Consider the following 8,892-nt stretch of genomic DNA (forward strand, 5'->3'; position numbering starts at 1 on the left):
CACGGCTCCTGGACCCCAGAGGGCTCAGACCCCCCCAACCTGCAGCCCCTGCGGACATCCGCTCATCACCACCCTGCTACCCTCCTGCAGCATTCCGCCTTAACAAGCGACGAGATGAAGCCCCGTGTGGCAGTGGGACTGGGGGACGACAGCCCTGACTCCCATCGCCCGGCCCCAGCTACAGAGTGTTGCAGAGGGCTTGCTCACAGGATGTGGCCTCGGGCAAATTACTCCACCCTCCGGGCCTCCGTTTCTCCATAGCGCCGGGGAGTAAGTGAATCTGAAGAATGAAGGGCTTGGCACGGAGCCTTGAACCCAGGAAGTCAGAGGTGACGTCATGGGCATCAGCGTCACTGCTGAGCCGGCGTGGACGGCAGAGCCTGGAGGCAAGGCTGTGGCCGTGGCTGACTGAGGGGCCGGCCGCGGGAGAGGGGCCCCCGACGGCATTCCTGGCCTGCGCTGCCAAGCTGCGCTGTCCTCCTCGGGCCTGAGTGGGTTTAGGCCCTGTCCCCAGGGCCCATCCAGCGGCCCACAGACCAGGACCCTGCCCTGTGTGAGGGGAGCCACGGGCACATTGTCTCAGGGTGGGGGGTGTGGACGGCAGCCTGGCTCGTTCAGACGGTTGCGATTCCCACGGTCCCTGCCTGGCAGGGGAGGCCCTGCCCGACGGTGTGGAGGGCCTGACCCCTCGCTGCCCTTGGGTGTGGGGAGAAGGGCGGCCCCTCACAGGGGACCCACCCAGTGGTCACCTTTGACCCCACCCAGGTCGCAGATGCTCCGTAAGTGGAGGGGTGAGCGGTGATCATTTCAGCAGTGTGAGGGAGGCACGGGAGGCCCGACGGGCTCATCGGGGCACCCCTGGAGCCCCGAGGCTCTGGCAGTTGCCCCCCCGCTCCTTCACAGCCTGTGGACCAAGAGGGATAGGAGCGTGGGGTCGCCGTGCGGGCCTGACCCCCTGGCCTTGCAGAGGAAGTTGAGCTTCCCGGCTTCGCTCTGAGGGCCTGGTTGGTAGTTTGGGTGCGCTGCCGCCAGGCTGGCCCCTTGTGGGCACGCGAGCCCCAGGCCACCCCTGCCCCGCTGTCCTCTGGCCCCTGCTGCTGTCCTCGCATCTCCCTGTCGCTGTGGCCCTAGCTACCCCGCCTACCCCAGGCCCGGGGGTCCCTGGCCCCCGATAATCTGCCCCTGCCTGGTTCCCGTCTCCTCCAGCCTCTTCCTAACCCTGCCGTCCAGCCGAAACTTCTCCAAGGATCCTGGCCCACCCCGTGGACCACCGCCTCCCCCGCTACCCTCTGTCCCTGGGACCCCTTCTTCTCTCCTTCTCCGCCTCTTGCAAGGGGCTCCCCACCAAGACCCAGCCCCGTGAGCCCAGCAGGAGGCCAGGCGGCCGGCTCCGGAGGTGTGTTCTGCGAGAAGCTCTGGGCGAGGGGGCAGAGGAGAGAATGGGTGGCCTCACCGCTCAACGGATGTTTACGGGGTGGTCGCAGTGCGCCAGGCCCGTGCTGGCGGTCACGGGGCGGAACGGGTGAGTGAGTAGCGGGGGACTGAGACACCGGACCCGGGGAGGAGGGCAGAGCTGGGGCCGGGGACTGGGCGAGTGGCGGATGGGTGAGTGAGGGGCTGGGGGGCCGAGCGGCCCCGGATCTGTTGGCAGGAGCCAGGTCACTTGACGTGGGGCCGCAGTGTTCCCGGCAGGGCCCGGACCAAAACAGATGACTCACTGGCACGCACGGCCTCGGTGAGCCACAGCTGCTGCCGCCGGGGAGCTGGGCAGAGGGGCTGCTGGACGGGCGGCCAAAGTCATGCTGGTCGGGGCACCCTGGGGAGCCCGGACGGGCTCAAAACAGGCCCTGCCCAGATGGGGCCAGAGCTGAGTCAGGGGAAAAGCCTGGGGATTCGCCCCAGAAAGCAGCCGTGACTCATTTACTGAGCGTCTGCTATGGCTCCTGGTAGGAGCCGCGGGTGCTGCTAAACAGGTCCTAGTCCCCAGCAGCCTGGGAAGAAGGAGCTCAACGTCGCCTTGCAGGAATGGAAGCGAGTAGAGGTAGATGGCCGGCCCCAGGTCTCCCAGCTGCAAGGGGCGGAGTCACGACCGACTCTGGTCCTTGTTTTGAGGGGGCCGTGCCTCTGAGACAGCTGGATGTGCACTCTTAGGGAGACCCCAGGGAGACGCCAGCCCCCAGCTAACAAACCTGGGAGGAAGGAGGGCAGGCTGGGCAGCTTCCCAGGCACCTGCATGGGCCGAGCCAGCAGGCAGTGGCTGGTTGGCCCCAGGGGGAGGGAGGCCTGGCCTCTGGGGGCTCAGGGCTCTGGTCAGGGGTGGCAGTCCCTCTGGGCACCCACAGACAAGGGACTTCCCTGCTCTGAACCTGAGGCTCCCGTCCTTTCACAGGAAGAGTACACGTCCCCAGCATGGTCTTCTGACACAAGGGCAGGCTGCAGTCCGCAGAAGAATGCCCACCTGCCACCTGTACCGGGCACCCCGGGGGCATCCGTGCTTACCGTTGGCCTGTCAGCTGGCGGACACCAACTGCCCGGAGCCTGGCAGCTCGGTGAGCCGATAATAACACTGATGTTCGACTCTAAGGGACCAAGTCCTGATGACCCCTGAGGCCCAGACAGGGCAGGCAGGGCGAACAGCAGTGTCTCTGTGTTGCAGGTAGGAGAGCCGGAGCAGGGGAGGAAGGAAATGCACCAGTACTTCCCAGAGCCGGACTCAGTTCTCAGGCCTCTTGTGGGCGATTCCCTTCACGGTCCCGGTGGCTCTAAAGGGGACGCATCATGCCCCCATTTTACAGATCAGCCTACTGAGTTTCAGAGCAGTTAAATGCCTTTCCCAAGTCACACATCTCAGAAGAGGCCACACTTGCTTCGAGCGCAGACCGTGTGGAGGGAGAGGGAGGCCCCTGTAACGGGCTATGTGCCTGGTGTGAGTCCAAGTCTCCTCATCTCTGGGAAGAGGAGGGTGGACAACAGGGCTTTAGCTTTGAGGCCCCCTGGCTGTGACAGTCGGTGGCAGGGCGGGGGGCGCGTCTGTGACCCTCACATGGAAAGAACGCGACGCAGAGTCTCCAAGGCCGGGCTGGAAGCCCTGCTCCGCGACTCGCCAGCAGGCTAACCTGGGGCGAGCCAGCTCCCCATTCTTGGCTGTCAGTGTCCTTGGCTGCAAGGTCCTCACCTTGCAGATGGTGTTGGCTTAGCAGGTGTGGCCAGGGTAGAGCCAGATACGACCCAAGAGGCACTGCCTAGTCAGGGACCCACCAGGAGCACCTGGTGCCGAGGCCTTGGGGACCCAAGACCTGGTTCCCAGGATTGGGGCCTCCCAGGGAGCCTCTGGGGCTAATTTATTGTGATGCAAAACTCAGGCTCCAGGGCAGCCGGAAGCAGAGCTGAGCGCCAAGCACGCTCCCATCCTTGTTCTCTTCCACATATTTTCGGTATTTATTGTCCCCATATGTGATGCTGAACATTAAAAAACATGTTGCTGAGATTCCTCCAGAAAGGGCTGACATTTCACAATATTCCTCTGATGCTGGGGATTACGGCTCAAGATGATGAAAACGAGGTTTATTCGAAACAGATTGGGGCGGAAGCAAACAAAGGCAGCCCCCCGCCCCATGGGGGCACCGGGCACCTCCCCAGCCCTGTAGGAAGCCCCACACCTCAGGGCGGCCTCAGCCCGTCCGGAGGCCTAGATTCCAGACCCCAGCGGGGGAGGGGTGGGAATTGGGTCAGACGGGGCCGGCGCCCACCCTGGCCCTGGCTGGCTCCTGAGGAGTAATCGTGGCCATCATTCCTGAGGCACTTCTAAGTGCCACGTCGAATGTGCCAGGCTAAGGGCCCCAGCCCCCACCCCACCCCACCCCGTAGCCTCGTCCTTCCCATTCTGAAAAAGGGAGACGTGAGTCCAAGCAGCTCGCCCAAGTTCACAGCACGGAGTCAGGCTTGGGAACTCAGGTTTCCATCCCGTGACCTCGTCTTTAACCACGGCCACAAGACAGAAGAGGCCTGGGCGCGAGGCATCTGACTGGCCGCGTGACCGTGGAGAAGCCGTACCTCTCTGGGCCTCAGTTCCCTCACCTGTAACGTGGGAGTGACAAGCAGGTCTTCCCTGACGGCCTCAAAGATGTGACCCTCCAAAGGGTCCAGCAGCGGCTGGCATGGGGGCAGAGAGGGGGGTCTCCGCTCCTCTCCCGGTGGCATGCCCGAGACACAGCTGCGGTGGCCAGGCCAGGCTGGCTCAGCTCTCCCTTGCAGGGGCCTCTGGGCCTCCCCGTCCTGCTCTGTGCTGTGAGGGACGAGGCCCCGGAGGACCCGGCGCGAAGCATGGGCTCTGGGCAGACCCGGGGCCTACCCCAGCCCTGCCGATGGGGACAGAGGGTCCCTTCTCGCTCCCAGCCCCGGCCCGCCCATTGGGGCGCCGAGAGCGCCTGCCGCACAGGGCCTCCAGAGGCCACCACGGTGGGAAAGCGCCTAGCACAGAGTCCTGCCCAAGGGTGGCATCCAGACAAGGGCGGCCCTCCCGGCCCCCCCGGGGCGGAGCCTCACTGCCGCATCTCGCCAGGTGTGGCGGGGGAACAGCCTCAGGCCCAGAGAGGGGCTCCCTCCCCCGGGGGCAGGTGCTTGTGCCCTCAGCTGGGGCCCAGGGGCAAAGGTGCCACCCCGGCTCCCCTTCTCCCAAGGCCAACACGTCCTGGATGACAGTGAGTGCCTGGCTCTCCCAGGCCCGTGATTTCTGGGCAGTTTTCACGTCTGCGTGACGCTTTGAAATCCGCCCCTCCCCACTCTCCCTCACGGCCACACACACACACACACACACACACACACACACACATATGCATTATTTAGTCCTTGAGCTGAGGGGGGGCAGGGAGAGGGGGAGGAGCGGTGGAAGAGATCCCAAGAGCCTGGGCCCCGGGGAAGGCCGGGCCAGGGGGCCCAGCTCAGGATGAGCACAGAAGGCAGTGACTTTGGCCAGCAGTGCCCAGGGCCTTGGGTCCTGCAGGCAGCTGTGCCTGAGGGTGCTGGTGCCGCAGGCCGGATGTCCTTGGGGGCACAGCAGGCTGGAAAGGCTGCCTGCAGGGCAAGGGAGCCCTGGGCCCTGTCCTGCACACCTGGCCTTCCCGTTGCCGGCCGGTCCTCCCCAGGCGCCCCCCAGACGCTCTCCACCAGGTACTCGGGCAGAGCTGCTATGGAGGTGCTGGGTGCCGGCGCTGTGCCCCCCACGCCCAGGGACAGGCAGGCAGAGCCATTTGTGCCCTCTGCAGGGTGGACGCTGGGTGGCAGGCAGAGTGCCCGTTTCTGGCCTGTTGCTTTGGCGGTGACTCCGAGGGGCCTCGGTTCACAACCCCTGTACCGCTTCCTTCCCGAGCCCTCAGTCAGAGCGCCCGCTTCCTCAGCAGGCTTGGCACTGGGACCCTGGGGCGGCGGCTTCCTCCTGTCCGTCACGCCTGCTGGGTGCTCGCGGCCCTTCCTTCCCTGGGAGACGGGTGAGGGAGCCACACGTCCCCCGGGGGGGAACAAGCCAGCCCAGGAAGAGCCACAGTTAGGGGAGAGGGCGTGTGAGTGTGGGCCCCTGGCAGGGGTGCAGAGGCCTGAAGGAGGTGAAGGGACGGGGGATCTGGGAGGTGGGCGTTCTGGGCGCAGAGGGAACAGCATATGCAAAGGCCCTGAGGCAGCCGAGCGGCAGGTTTGAGAACCAGCGGGGGTGGGGGGACTGGGTGGCTGGAGCAGAGCAGATGAGGGGGAGCCTGTGAGGGGAGGAGAATGGAGGGGCGGCGTGTGAAGTGGGGCCACAGGGGCCACATCGGAACTTGAGACTGTGTCCTAAGGAGGGGAGAGGTCACCGGAGGTGCCGCTGCAGGTGGGGAGGGGCAAAGACCCGTGGATGGAAGCGTGGACACAGCCCTGTCCCGTGATGGAGCTCCTGCTCAGAGCTGGGCTTTATCTCGGATCCCAAAATCATCCTGAGAGGTCGGTTCCGTGATTCAGGTTCATCTCCTTTACAGATGAGAAAGCTGTGTCGCTTTTGTGAGCTCATGAATCTTGAGCCCCAAGACTATGTGACCTCAGAGCTGCCTCTTACCGGGCTGGGAGCTGGGGTGTGGGGATGGGGCCAGGCAGCCAAGACGGGAAGCCATCAGGACAGCAGTCCAGGGAGGGGCTGTCCGTCCTTGTCACCTCCTGCACATGGGACACAGATGGGACAGGAGCCAGGCCTCAGATCACTTGTACCCAGAGGGATTGGGGTCAAGGGTGCCCAGGTCCTGTTGTTTCCTCTCTGCCAGATCCCAGTGCTTTGAACTGGGGGCCATGGTCCACCCTTGGACTCCCAGAGGCCTCTTGAGCCCCTGCCAAGCCTCTGGGATGTGCCAGCGTAAGGAGCTCCCTGCCCCCGGGCCGGTCTGTACTCACTGGGCACCACTGCGCCCTGGGCACTGCCCGTGGCCCTCACAGGAAGAGCCAGGCCACGGCTGGTGTGGCAGTCCAAGTGTTTAACACCTGGGGCTGTTATGCAAATTCAGATGTCCACGTAAGGTTTTCAAGTGTTTTCCCTTTCCTTTGCCAAATGCCCTCGACCTTCCTCCAGTGCTGCCTCCCCAGCGCTGGTGCTCAGAGCCAGATCTCTCACCCGAGTCCGTCTGGCGTTCCCCTCGCTCGCTCCCCGGGCCTTTGCTTGGCTGCAGCTGCCACCAGATGAACGAGGCCGAGGTCTGAGCCCCGATCTGACTCAGGGGCCCTCGTCCGGCTTCCCCCACTGTCTCCATCGGGCCAAGAGTCTTCAGAGCCGGCGTGGTCACCGCACCCGGGCGCCAAATCTTCCCACGTGGCCTTGACCCAGAGAGCCTGCTCTGGGCCTCGCCGACAGCCCGGTGTCCAGGCCGCCAGACTTCCCTCCGGCTCCGCTGGAAGAGGCCCCTCACCCCGCAGGCAGCCTGGCCGTCAGCCCGCTCGGCAGCCCTGGGACACCTCCAGGGCTGTGACCCACCTGCCGTGGCCGCTGACAGGACCATTCAGTGACTCGTGGCGTTGCCGTGCAGGCAAAGGCTCCGTACCAGGCAGTGGAGAAAGGACTTGCTTTCGCTTTCTTAATATTTATTTCATTGATTGATTGGCTTGCGCAGGGTCTTAGTTGCGGCGTGTGGGATCGAGCTCCCCGACCAGGGGTGGAACCCGGGCCCCCCGCACTGAGAGCGTGGAGTCTTGGCCACCGCACCAACGGGGAGTCCCACGGTTCTCTTTTTCACGGCCGGTGTGAGCGCGGCGTGCGGGAGGCCCACGGCCCTGGCCGGGCACCGTGCCCGCTGTGTCCCGCGGCGGGGATTCCGTATGCTGGCGCGCTTCGGCCCAGCCCTATCCCCCAGGGTTGGGCAGGGCAGGAAATCACCCACCGGACCTCCGGGGGTGCCCCAGGGGGCCTGGAAGGAGGGAAGGAGCCTGGGCTTTGGCAAGATCCTGACTTGCCTTCCTGCCGTCTGTCCTGGCATGACGGTCATGGGGGCAGCTTCCCCGGCAAAGCCCCCCGGCTCCCCTCTGCCTTCCCACCGCCGTCTGGGAGGTCGGGGGTCAGCCATCAGCCAGTCAGCTGTGGAGGCTCCCAGAGCGGGGAGGGGCTGAAGGGGACGTTGCCGGCCCCCCCAACCACCTGGGGGCAGACTGAGCCCAGAAGGGGAGCTCTCTCCTCCGGCGTCACACGTGCGCACCCTCAAGCGCGGCTTCAGCCATCGGCGCGCATGTTCAGGGCCCCGACGGACGCCCCCAGATCTGGCGTCTGCTGACTGCGAGACCTCGGGCAAGCACACCTCTCTGACTTTCCCCTTCCTCACTGCTTCCTTTGACAGCGTACAATGAGCCCTACGGCGTGTTCTTGGGACACAAACGTGCACAGATGAACGATAAAAATCAGATAAAAATCGAAGCCCTGTCTGCGTGGTGCTTTCCATCTGGGGGAACATAAAAACAGAACATCAGATACGTACAAATGTACTGCAAAGGATGGTGCTTGCCATGGGGTGGGGAAGGGGAAGAAAAGCAAGCAAGGTAAGTGTAGTGAGGAGGTGGGGCGGGCCGGCGGGAGCCCAGGAAAGGCACCGGCTCAGTCTCCTCTCGCGCAGCGAGGATTCAGGCTGAGAATCTGCCCCTGGCCACACGGGGTGAACCCAGTCCTGCCTTGCCCCGTCCACCAGCCTGGGCCGCCAGCACCAGGCAGGGTTGCCAAATTTAGCAAGTGAAAATACAAGATACCCAGTTCAACGTGAACTGCAGGTAAACGAGTACATTTTTTCAGTATAATTCTAGCCCATGTAATATTGGGGATATACATGTACTAAAAAGGATTTGTTGCTTGTTTGAAATTCAGATTTAACTGGGTGCTCTGCATGTTATCTGCCAACCTTAGCCCCAAGGCCAAGGTGGGGAAATAAAGAGAAAGGAAAAGGACTACTCCACCCTCCCGTCCCTGCCCTGGGCTCCGGAAGCCCCCCGTTTCCAGGCCTCTGGCACCAGCCTCCCCAGCCCTCTCGCTGTCAGAGCCCTGCCCTGCCGGTACTTTCTGAACACACGAGGCCTTTGCTGACCAAATCACTCACCCCTCCGGCTTTTATCCAAGGTTCAAGTGTGTTGATCTGGCCTCCTGGGTAGTGCCGGGGTCCTGTCCTGGAGTCGTGGGACCTGGTTCCTGTGCTGTGACTACCTGACATAAGTCACTGGCCTCTCTGAGCCTCTGTTTCCCAACCTCTACAGGCACCGTTCATTTCAGGAGGTAGGTACTGGAGCACCCAGCAGGTGCCAGGCTGTGTACAGAGCTCTGTGAGTTCAAAGGTAAGACAGACGCATCCCAGGAGTGAAAATAACAGGGCGATTGAGGCAGATGAGAACCACACAGGGAAGAGGTGA

Source organism: Kogia breviceps, chromosome 2 (genome assembly GCF_026419965.1).
Source record: "Kogia breviceps isolate mKogBre1 chromosome 2, mKogBre1 haplotype 1, whole genome shotgun sequence".
Lineage (NCBI taxonomy): Eukaryota > Metazoa > Chordata > Mammalia > Artiodactyla > Physeteridae > Kogia > Kogia breviceps.